General features: G+C 48.2%; 1 protein-coding gene across 1 annotated transcript in view; it reads left to right on the top strand.

Moving 5' to 3' along the window:
• LOC144153143 (uncharacterized) overlaps positions 1–12,103 on the top strand; it is a 90,562-nt gene that overhangs the window by 45,954 nt on the left and 32,505 nt on the right. The window lies entirely within an intron of this gene.

Raw genomic sequence — 12,103 nt, 5'->3', positions numbered from 1 at the left:
TCAGTTTGAAGGGAACAAACTGCAAGCGGGCGGAGATCAATCACTAATTCTACAATACATTAGGTACAAACAGCTTCGTGAATATCGGTCCAGTATTTTTCACCTTGCTGCACATCGAGAATCGAATTAAAAAGTTGTCTGAAACTATATGAGCCAGCTTCCACAGCTAAATGATGCACTAAAACACGAAAAAGTTTCTATATGTAACGCTGTTTTCTACTTTCACCAGAGGCATGTGCTGTTGAAAACACTTTACTTTCAAGTGAACTAAATCTAACGCTCTTCCACTAGTAAATACTTCACTTGAGAATTGAACAAAAAATCTAGTTTATTGTTTAGGAGAGGAGCAGTTTCGTTAGCTTTCGCACTTCGCGAAGACGACGGCCGATATTTGTGCGGATGTATTTGTTACTACGAGAAAGGCTGATTTTGGTTCACTTAGCCAGTGAGGGAAAAGACGCACAAATGTTTATAACTGCGTGTACAGCAACTCTCGTTAGGTCGTGAAACTTTTGGAAAGGTCTAAAAGATGAAGGTGGCGTTGGGCCAGCACAAATATGGCCAATATTGGACGCGGAAGTGCAAGTGGTCAAGAATTTATAAAATATCTTTCTGTGGTAGGTGCAATAGAAGCGACAAATTTAGGGTAAGTGCTCGTATCGCGCTATTTTTTTTCTTGAGTAAAAATATTTTCAAGTAAAAAAATTTTGCTAACTCCGAAACGCTCGCAAGCGCGTGAATAGTTTGTAGGCTTCTAATCTCTTTTATTGCATTGAAAAAAAAAATCGCGGATATTGCTACCTATGCGGTTAGTTTTACACATGTGATGATGACGGCGGTACAGCGCGCTGGTGTAGCAGAGAAATCCCGGCCGAACGCATCCCTGCAGCCGGCGCAGCGCCCTGCAAGTCCCCGGAGAAGCGCGAGCTTCACGGGACAGGTTCCCCAACCTCCGTCACAGGCCGCTCGGAACTGGTTTCGGCGACTCTCCGCCAGGTGCATACGTCGTCTGCTCGGGGGTGCTTTGAACGAAGGTACCTGGCGTGCTCTATGATACCGAAGCTAAGGATTTCGCCGTGGTGATTTTAAGAGCATAGACTACTTATTTGGATCAAATTTGGACAAGCAAAAATTTGAGTGCAGTTGGCCTTTAAAAGCGTCCATCAAACAATTCGGCTGATCTCGCGCATCGCAAACAGGCGCCACGGTATGAAAGAGCATACCCTAATGAGATTGGTACAGGCTTTTGTTTTAAGTAGGATCATATACGTTACGCCTTACCTGAACCTAAAGCGGGATGAAGAGAACAAAATAAACGCTATGATAAGGAGAGCGCACAAACAAGCCCTGTGTTTACCTTTAACTGCATCGAACAAACGCTTTGAAGCGCTCGGCCTCCATAACACGTTCAGAGAGCTCATTGAAGCCCAGCTAACCGCCCAAAAGGAACGGCTTTCTAAGAGTCAGACAGGGTACTAAATACTAGACACTTTTAACATAAACCACAGAGGTGCGCAAGGCGCGAAAGTCGAAATGCCAGCGGAGATAGGGACCCACATACACATCCCGCCACTCCCTAAGAACATGCCGTTCTTACCGTACCTAGGTTGGAACTCATGGGAGCGCTCATCGCCGCAAGAATGGGTGCCTACCTGAAAAACAAGGTTTTTGACAGAAGGACAGTTATCACGTTTTGGACGGACTCCTCGATACCATTGGGATGGATCCGTGGCGGCAAGAAGTGGGAATCGTTCGTCACGAACAGAGTGGTGGAAATACAAGGAACGTCCCATCCAACCCTGTGGCGTCATTGCCCAGGATCTTTCAACCCCGCGGATACACTAACTCGAGGTTGTTTGGCTGACGAATTGATTAGCAGCTCACTTTGGTGGGAGGGACCGACCTGGATTAAGTTTCCCGAAGAAGATTGGCCCGATGACATTCAAGTCTCAAGTCGCGATTTGTCAACAGAGCTGACACATGTGGAGCTGACAGGTTGCAACGTAGATGAACTAGCACAAGTTATACCTGTCGAGAGGTTTAGCAGTCTGCATAAGCTTCTCAGAGTGGTTGCATGGACCAGAAGATTTTGTGTAAGGAGTTCCGAGCGACCTACAGGACCACTCTCTACATTCGAAATAAGGACGGCGGAACAATGTTTGATAAAATCAGAACAAGCGAAACACTACCATCAATAGATGAATGATATTAAATTAGGGCAAGATCCGAAAAACTCCGACATCGCGATGCTTCGCCCGTTTATCGATGGCAAAGGACTGCTGCGAGCACGAAGTAGATTATCATACTTCACTGTAAACGAAGACACGAAGAACCCTATCATCCTACCGTCAAGATGTCACTTCACGGAGTTGATCATCAACTCGGTTCACAGAAGACTACTCCACAGCGGAATCAGAGACGTGTTAGTAGAATTGCGGGAAAGATTTTGGATACCAAAAGCTCGCCAGCGAGTGAAAAGCGTCCTGCATTCATGTAGCACATGTAAAAAATACAAAGCAAAGTCTGCCTCAGCTCCAACGGCACCTGTTCCGGAAGAGAGACTTCGGAAGTCCAACCCGTTTGATATAATCGGAATTGACTTTGCCGGGCCCCTACTGGTTAGAGGAGAAATTCGCAAGGCGTATATCCTCCTCATCAAATGTGCTGTTCTAAGGGCTATACACTTGGAAATAGTTTCAAGTCTGACCACAGAAGCATTCATGTATGCTTTCCAGAGATTTATAGCTCGAAGAGGCGTGCCAAGTGTAGTTTATTCGGACAACAGCCTTACATTCAAGCGCGCAAGCAAAGAGCTGCATTCCCTGTACAGACTCTGCCCTTCTCACGAAATGCGCAACTTCGCTGCTGAACGTGGCATCACATGGAAGTTTAACGTGGAAGCTGCACCTTGGTGGGGCGGATTTTGGGTGCGACTGCTCAGTTCTGTAAAGCGAGCCGTACGAGTCACGTTTGGCAAGGCATCTGTAACCGAAGAGCAGTTGGGCACACTCATGTGCGAAATAGAAGCAGTCGTAAACTCTCGTCCTCTCACTTTCGTGGAAAGCTCCATCAACGAGCCAGAAGTCATCACACCTGCTCACTTTATCATCGGCAGACGTTTAACATCATTACCAACTGTGTGCGCAGAACTGTGTGAACAGAATCCTGCAGAAATTACGAAAAAATGGTATTACCGCCAACAACTCTTAAATCTTTTCTGGTCGCGATGGACAAAGGACTACGTTCTACAACTGTCATCATTCCATCGTGTCAAGTCAAAAAAGACCATATCTATTAAACTTGGAGACGTCGTGCTCATCGAAGGAAAGGGTCCACGTGGAATTTGGACGACAGGAATCATAGCGGAAACGCATCCCGGTCGTGACGGCATAGTTCGTGCTTGCAAAGTCCGAATCCCGAATGGACAGTTCCTGACCCGTCCTGTTCAAAAGTTGTACCCTCTCGAGCTCGCCAAGAGCCCCGGGGAGGATGTCATAGAAGTAGAAGATGATGAAGTGCGTGCGGCGCAGTAGCACTGAAATAAAGAAAGAGGAAGGACGCTTCTTCCCAGTTCTGGTACGCCGTGGGCATCTTGGCTCTTCCTGGTCCCTTCTTCAACATCCGGTACATAACCAGGAGCGCTGACAGGCCAGAGCCAGGGCTCTGCACAAAAGATACTCAAAATCCGAGGACGTGATGTACGTGAACACCACCGAATATACCAGCCGTGACGCTATGGCCTTAGCGGTAGTGAATCGACAGGGTGATTGCATCACCTCCGGCTGGGTCCGGACGACGGACCCGGAGGTTGGCGAGGGGGTGGCCATTGCCCTAGCAATGGTCGCGTCCCCCAAGACCAAAGTTACAGTAAGCGACTCCAAATCAGCCATTCTAAACTACGCTAGGGGATCCATCTCACCCGAGGCGTTCCAAATGCTAAAATCCGGCTTGACGATGGAGCGAGGGGGCAAAATACAAGTGATATGGGCACCGGCCCACTCTGACCTGGCCGGGAATGAGTGTGCGCACGACGCGGCTCGAGGTTTCGTTGACCGAGCCGATGTCGAAACTCCTGACACAAAAGCTCACTCCATACGACAGTCAGGCAGGGACAGGCTAGTGTACTACGGAGATATAGTTGACCACTATAGACTACAAAGGACACAATACCCAGCCCCAGACAAGACACTGAGCTAATGGCAATCAGTAGCGTGGCGACGGCTGCAGACAGATTGTTTCCCCAATCCAGCGGCTTACAGCCGATGTTACCCAGGACTCTATTCAGATAAATGCGTGCGGTGACAGGGCTGAACTACATCACATGGTATGGTCTTTCTCTCGAGAGAGAAATGACCCGCAAAGCAGCAAGGCAGGACACCCTACACTCAACATAACTTCGAAGGAGCAGTGGGAGACCGCGCTACTCAGCTCCGACTCGGGTGTCCAGACCCGGCTCGTCCAGGTGGCCACGACCGCCGCCAGGGACCAAGGACTCCTGACCGACGGTTAAGCGACAAATCTGGGCAAATAAGTTGGTCACTCACTCACTCGGAGCACGAAACTCTGCTTACGTGCTTTCAGGGCGAAAGCCTGCGATACTGTTAGCAATTTCTTTGCTGCAACAAAGCGTTAACATCGCTTTCCTTGCTTTCATGTCCTTGTCTACTGGCGCAAATTACTCCAGCCGCCTTCATTTTTAGACCCTGTATGCATCTATTTCTTTGTTTCGTTTCTTCGTCTTACGGCACGAATTACGCGAGCAAGCAGACTGGCACGTGCCATAGCCGCCCTAGAATCCGCAAGGTTCTCCGCCGCTGGTGTGCGCCCCTTCTAATCACGTGCCATCACGTTCGGGCGTCATGCGGCATGCGTTATTGCACTTCCTTTTCTTTTCCTTTCCCGCAAACCACAACCAACCAACAACTTTTACATTTAAAATTCATAGTTTTGCGAATATCATGGGGCACATCGCCCCTCAAAGCTATCTTCCCTGCAGCGGCCTATTTCATTGATTGATTTATTGTAGGTTTAACGCTCCGACGCAATGCAGGCGATGAGGCGGGCGTAGTGGAGGGCTCTGGATTAATCTCGACCACCTGGGGATCTTTAACGTGCGCCGAAGTCTCGCACACACGGGCGTTATTGCTTTTCCCCTCCACCAGAAAAGCGGCCGCCGTGGCCGGGAATCGAACTAGCGTCCTCGTGCTCAGCAGCACAACGCCTTAGCCACTGAGCCACCGCGGCGGGTTCGGGGTGGCTCAGTGATAATGTTACCGGGCAATTAGAGCAATTGGACTTTTTCGCAGAATGGAGAACTTAAGGCCTCGGCTTTAATATTGTGAAAAAGCACCAACCGTGCATTTCACGTTGCATCTTCACAAAATAAGAAATAATTGGTGAATCAAGTCACGTAACCGGTGTAACAGTGTGAATGTACATCACTGGGGAAAACAGACTTATCAGAACTATAGAACACTAGCAGAACATAACGCTACCCAAGCTAAATGTATCTTTGAAAATTCGGACGATGAAGACTAGGGGCGCGAGAATAGTGCGCATTAGTAGATAAATCCCTCGTTTGTATACACATTTCAAGCGGAGCCTTGACCCCGAGAGACGCTTTTGTTGAGTACTTTTTGAGTGCGAGAGCATTTTGGCGTTTGCTGGCTTTGTACGGCTCCGGCGCTTCGGCCGTGCCGGCTTACTGGCGTGGTCGGTCGCGCTTAGCCAATGTAAAAAACTGACCAAACACCCGACGTCGTAGCGCTTCCCATCCCGGTATACAGGCTGATGGCTTCCCCCTGGCGCGCTATAGGGGCACGAAATGCTCGCACACTTTTTACAGCGAAGCTGTCTGTGACTAGGACCCAGATTATTTTCTCTGGCAACATAGTAATGTATACACAGTTCCTTTACACTCTCTGAAGAAGGATAAGCAGTGAAGCTGTGGTGTGTAACATCAGAGTCATCTTAGTGGCTAATTGTAATATAATTTGTTCCCGGATAGTTCTGTAGAACAACAGTTACATCCGTTTTTTGTAACCATGCTCTCTCCGCAGATAGCCATTTATTGAAATCAGGCAGTAATTTTGTAACCTTTACGCCTTCACTGTGAGTAGGACTGCAGTTACAGCCGCTTTTTATAACCATCACCTCTGCGTAGATGATCATTTATTAGAGAGTTTTAGAAGTTCGTCTGTTCCGTCATGTACGTAGTTACCGTATTGACCGGGACTCGTCCCGGCACTTACGCATTCGTCGCTTTAGTGGGATTAGTTCCGCGGGCAGGCCTTCGCCATGTCCGCGCATTCGTCACTGTAGAGTGCGCCTCCTAACCCGCCGCGGTGGCTCAGTGGCTAAGGCGTTGCGCTGTTGAGCACGAGGTCGCGGGTTCGATTCCCGGCCGCGGCGGTCGCTTTTCTGATGGAGGCGAAAAGCAAAAAACGCCCGTGTGTACGAGATTTCGGCGCACGTTAAAGATCCCCAGGTGGTCAAAATTAATCCGGAGCCCTCCACTACGGCGCGCCTCATCGCCTGCGTTGCGTCGGCGCGTTAAACCCAACAATCAATCAATCAAGAGTGCGCCTCCTCGCCCTTCCTTCTCGGCTGCCGCGCGCGCAGGCGCATTCAGGTCCCAGTCAACACGGAACTACGAACACGACGGTACAGACGGACTGCTAAAACTCTCTATTGAAAGCAGGCAGTAATTTGATAACGTTTACAACTTCACTGTGAACTAAGCCAAATGAATTTCGGCGTAATGGTAGAGTCGTCTTTGTGGCTAGTTGTCATATAATTTGTTTCAGAATGCATTTGATATCACAAGAATTAAAGCCGTTTTCTGTATTCACACTCTCTCCGTCGCGGGGAGAGCTGAAAAGAGTAAGGGCGCGTGCATATGTGCGGCAGACATGTGCGGTCGAGCAATCCAGTTTCCGACGCGGCGCGGCAAAATATCTACCAGGTTGCACGCGCGCGGGCGTGGCCGATCCGGGGGTCTTGCGACGGCCAAACCGGTTCTCAGAGCTCGAGGCGTGCGCAGACGCATCCTATCCCGTTCATGGGTTTCGCCCAGATGCGTAAGTGGGCGTAATCACTCGTGAGTGCACTCATTTTTAATAAGTTATACTCAAACTCACGATTGAGTACGACTACAAGTAAGTGCAGACCCAGACGAAAAACGTGGGTACGACGAGTGAGCAAAGGCGGAGTACGTATACTCATAAGTACAATACTCGTGAGTACAGCACTCGTGAGTACATTACTCGTGAATGTGGCATTCGGGAGTGTGGCATTTGCGAGTACTGAACTCATAAGTGCATGCACTCGCAACTGGTACTCATGACTACTGTACTCGTCAGTACTGCACTCGTGAGTATAGCACTCGTAAGTACAAGAATAATGAGTGCAGCGTTTGCGAGTACTGCACTTATGAGTACATGCACCCGCGAGTAGTGCTCAAGATTACAGTACTCGCGAGTGCATGTTGACGATGCCTGCAACTCGACGACGGCGTGTAATTTATTTGCGGTTGTAGCCTGCGCTGCTTCTATGTGAGCGTGTCCCGACTAGTCTCCCATGATTGCGCTCATGAAGTTTTGTGATCTGGAGGAGCCGTGAAGGCAAATTTTACGTGTTCAACTGTTCAACTCGTGATGTCTAAAAGAGTGCTTGATCTATTTTTCACTCGAATATTGCGCGTTTGTAATTGCATCAAAAATTAATCGCCAACATCCTAACCTTTCTTAGCAGCCGACTGCTTAGCGTAGTAAGTGCACAAGCTGTAGTGGTGACACTTTTGTTATTTAGCGCATGAATAGAAGTAGTTTATTGCGTTTAAAATTAGCAGAAAGACTTCTGAATGCGAGCAAAAGTGAGTGTACCTTGCCCCGAACTTACGCGTTTTCTACCAGCGTCTGACCGCGCCCTGTTGTCTTATGTAAGTTAGAAGAGAAGCGAGCGTTTACGTTTCTTTCGTTTGTATGCAGCGCAGGCTATGTAATTTTAAAAGAAGTATGTATCGCCTGTCGTCACTAGAATATAATTTTCTTTGATCGCCAATGTTGTAGATGTGATTCGATGTCTCTCGAATGATTGGCAACATAGAATGGTAAATAGTAAATGCTCGCAAAGAATTACCATGGCATTATAGATTCACCGATGCCCGTCTATCCACGTTAGTTTGTTGACTGCTTCTAGCCGCTTGTATTTTATTTAAATTCTTTTCGTAGCACAATTCCACCCCAGTACTCGTATTTGCTCCGAGAACCCTGCGTCGGCTTCGGCTGCATGATACGAGTACGAGTACAAGTCACTACAGATTGAGTACAAGTACAGGCTAGTACGAGTGAGTATACAAATTGAGTACGACATGGAATACAACTTCGAATGAGTACGACTTTGAATACGGCTTCGAATAAATACAAATTGAGTACGACCCGCCGCGGTGGCTCAGTGGCTAAGGCGTTGCGCTGCTGAGCACGAGGTCGCGGGTTCGATTCCCGGCCGCGGCGGCCGCTTTTCTGATGGAGGCGAAAAGCAAAAACGCCCGTGTGTACGAGATTTCGGCGCACGTTAAAGATCCCCAGGTGGTCAAAATTAATCCGGAGCCCTCCACAACGGCGCGCCTCATCGCCTGCGTTGCGTCGGCGCGTTAAACCCCCACAATCAATCAATCAATCAATCAATCAAATTGAGTACGAGTACCCGTGAGGACATATGAGTTTGAGTACAGGTGCGTAATATTACAAATAACTATGTAATGAGTGATTACAAGTTATTTTGAGTGGGGAAAAAGATTTGAGTCTCAGTTTGAGCAGAGTCCTTCAATGCTGTACTGGTCACGAAACTTCGGCGCTCGTTTCATATAGGGACCGCGCGCGCCACTACAGGCGCCACCGCCGCACGAAGGTCATCCAGCCGCCGCGCGTGCGGCGTATTGGCCAGCTCTTGGCGTGCAGACGCTTGCTGCTTTTGGTTGGTGTCTGCGCGCTGATTAAGTGTTTTTTTTTTTGTAGTAGTTAGCGATGAATAGTCCAGTCATTGTGTATATCACCTTCAATGGGGTTTTATTTTACGAAGTAAATTACCGTAGTCTTCGGCTGCGAGCGGCAACGGCTTCTGTGTGCTCTGGCACAAGCGCTGCGCCGTCGTGTTTACGGATTTTAAAATCTATTTTGCTTCTTTTGTTAAAGCAAAGTTGTAATTACCACATATACGGTAGCTGTGTAGTTACGGACTGCTGCGGGCCTATCGATAATACAATAAAAAAAACTCAAAGAAACCAAGTACGAGTCGTTCAGACTACGCTTAATGAATCCGTTGATTGCTCTGGAATGCACAGAACGCTAAAAGAGGTAGCCCAATAGTATTGTCGTTTCGATATGTGGGTACATACTTGAGAACATCTAAAAACGCTGAAGAAACACGAAGGATCAAAACACGGAGAGATATATGTTGCACCATGTGTCTTTCTGCATCCATGCTTTGCAATACTTGCAAAAACAGGAAGCGAAAAAAGAACAATAAAACTGATTTTATCACACGCAACAAAAAATTTATGTTACGAAGGGAGACAAAAGAGCGTGGTCCAGCGTACAAAAATTTATTTTTTTCGCGCTGCGATGTGCAGCACACGGAGGAAACAGAATGTTTCCGCGTAGCCAAGAACGAAGCAAAGCTTTTCTGAACGCAGCCAGCTAGCGATCTCCTGCACTACAAAAGACTAGAATGAAACACAAACGTCGAAGAAGCAGTCCGCAGTGTGACGTGCACAGATGAACGTCGATAAAGTGAGTTGCGCGGCGTTTGCTATGCATGCATTACTCTCGGAACGTTATTAATTTCAGATTCATTGAAATAGGATCGAGAACATTGTCGAAGAAACAAAAAATCAAGTTAGCGACAAGGGGGCATCCTTTCCATATCAAACAACATTGCCCGACGGGACGTACGACAAACAGAGCAAATGGGCGCTCCGGTTGAAACGCCACATAAGAAACCGGAATCGGCCACGCGCGGTTACAAAACAAACAAAACGAACCCTAAGGGATCATTCGCGGAAATATGAAAAGTAAAAGCACAAGGACGTCCCAAAGCTCTTTTACACGCGAGCCTGAGCGCAAGGTAATACAAGTTTGCAAACAGGTAACGAAGCACCGCTACAACCTGATTGATATAACAAAAATCCGGCTTTAAGTTAGCCTTGTACAATTCTAGGTCCACGGTGCTCTCAAAATGGTACATTGCTTTTTTCCATTCTCACACACAGTGCATTTCCACACACTGTCGCACACTTATAATCGAAGCTGAAATCTCCCGTTGCTTGCCTTGGAATGGCGCGCCTCCAATTCTCACGCAGCTGCCCGTCGCTCGATCAACAGAACAAGGAAACATTTTCTGTGGTATCGTTGTACAAGAAACGACATCCCGGGATGCAACACATGTTCGGCATCGTCGTTGCACTAATTAAGTCGCATCACGAGAGCGCAATATGCACATTACATTTTTTTTTCGCACAAAACAAACACAACTCGCCGCGGCTCCGCCGTTCGAGCCAGCGCAACGCCGCCCAAGGAATGACCTCAGTGAGAGGGTGGCACCACCGCGCGGCGGCCAAACGCAGCATATGAAGCTCTCCCAATGAGTTACGGAGCAGTTTCGTGACCAGTAGAGCATTGAAGAACTCTGGTTTGAGTGAGCCCAGCGTGAGGGCAAAAAATTGTAGCTGAGTATCGCGGTAATCTGTGCGCGCACTTCAATGCAACCATGAACTTTGGCGATCACCATTGGTGGCGGCGGCGGTCACGACGGCGAAGCCTTGGCCGCCCCGGAGGAGCTTCGAGGTATTGCGCCTGGCGTCGGATCGACGCGATTTTTTTTTTTTTTAGGAGCGAAGCACCTTAGGACTTTGCTCTGTCCGGGGCTTGGCGTCCATGTACACAGTGTTGAGGATGCGCGAGGAGTATTGGATTGAATTGGATTGAAATGGAGTAGATTGGGCTGAATTGGATTGAAATGAATTGAATGGGATTGGATTTAAATTGAATTGGGTTGAAATGAATTGGCTTGGATTGGAATAAATTGAATTGTATCGGATTGCATTGATTTGGAATTGTATACACTCTACACACACGTTGTCACTCATTTACATGCACGAGTGCACGCAATGCCCCTAGTGATTTACGGTAAGAACGATCCCCAGTGCTTCGCCCACTCGTCATGATTCACTTGGGGATACTCGTGAATTTTTTTACCGTTATGGTAATAGATGCTCCTCATTGTTATGCACAAATTGCTTCAGTCTCTCACTGCTACGATGGCTTACCGTGAGTGCCGTCATTGCCAATCATGACCTGCGTCCTTCTCCGCTTTGGGTTGTCAAGTGTGGATGACAGTGTAAGAGAGCATTGTGACTAGCTGTTGTTGCTACTCGCGTTCACCGTTGGTGAGCTTGGGGGAATTCTACCACTATGTCCAACTAAGGGTAAGTGCGAAATGATTCCCTCAGAAAGTGACTGAACAATTATGGGTATTAGCGCATCATAGTCGTCAGGTTTGTGTTTATCAAAAGCTCTTGCTTTCCCAAAAGTTTGCGAATATTGCGACAGCGGCAGCGACAGCGACAGCGACTGTTTGCGACAGCGGCGCGAATCGGCTCCGCTGTAGGCGCGTCGCCCCGTGCAGCGAATTTGGGCTGGGCGCTCTGGCACAACAGCCGCTCCTTTCCAGCATGCAGCGCGTCCTAGCAACGGCAGCGTCCGCGGTGACAACGCTGCGGTAAACAGTAACATGTCTGCAAAGTCACCACGCTAAATCTCGGCAACTTTCGAATTATCCGCTTATTTCCCAGCAAGCAGCGCGACCTAACAACGGCAGCTTCCGTGACAACGTCGCAGCGCAAAGATAATCTCCAACGCTTTGCATAGTAATAATACCCTGCATCTATCAATAATGGGATAGATGTCGGACTCGCAACGCGAGAGACCCAGATTCTATCGTGGCCAAGCGGGGAAGTTTTCTTTTCACAGCCTCTGCTCGTGTTGAGCAGACCGCCTACATCATCGTTCACGTGAACGGGTAAGTAATCAATCAGTTCAGACAC

The sequence above is a fragment of the Haemaphysalis longicornis genome, unplaced genomic scaffold, assembly GCF_048455015.1.
Source record: "Haemaphysalis longicornis isolate Haplotype H1 unplaced genomic scaffold, Haemaphysalis longicornis Haplotype H1 scaffold_9, whole genome shotgun sequence".
Taxonomy (NCBI): Eukaryota; Metazoa; Arthropoda; class Arachnida; order Ixodida; family Ixodidae; genus Haemaphysalis; species Haemaphysalis longicornis.
The sequence above is the reverse complement of the archived record's forward strand: the minus strand, read 5'-3'. Positions and strand labels throughout refer to the sequence as shown.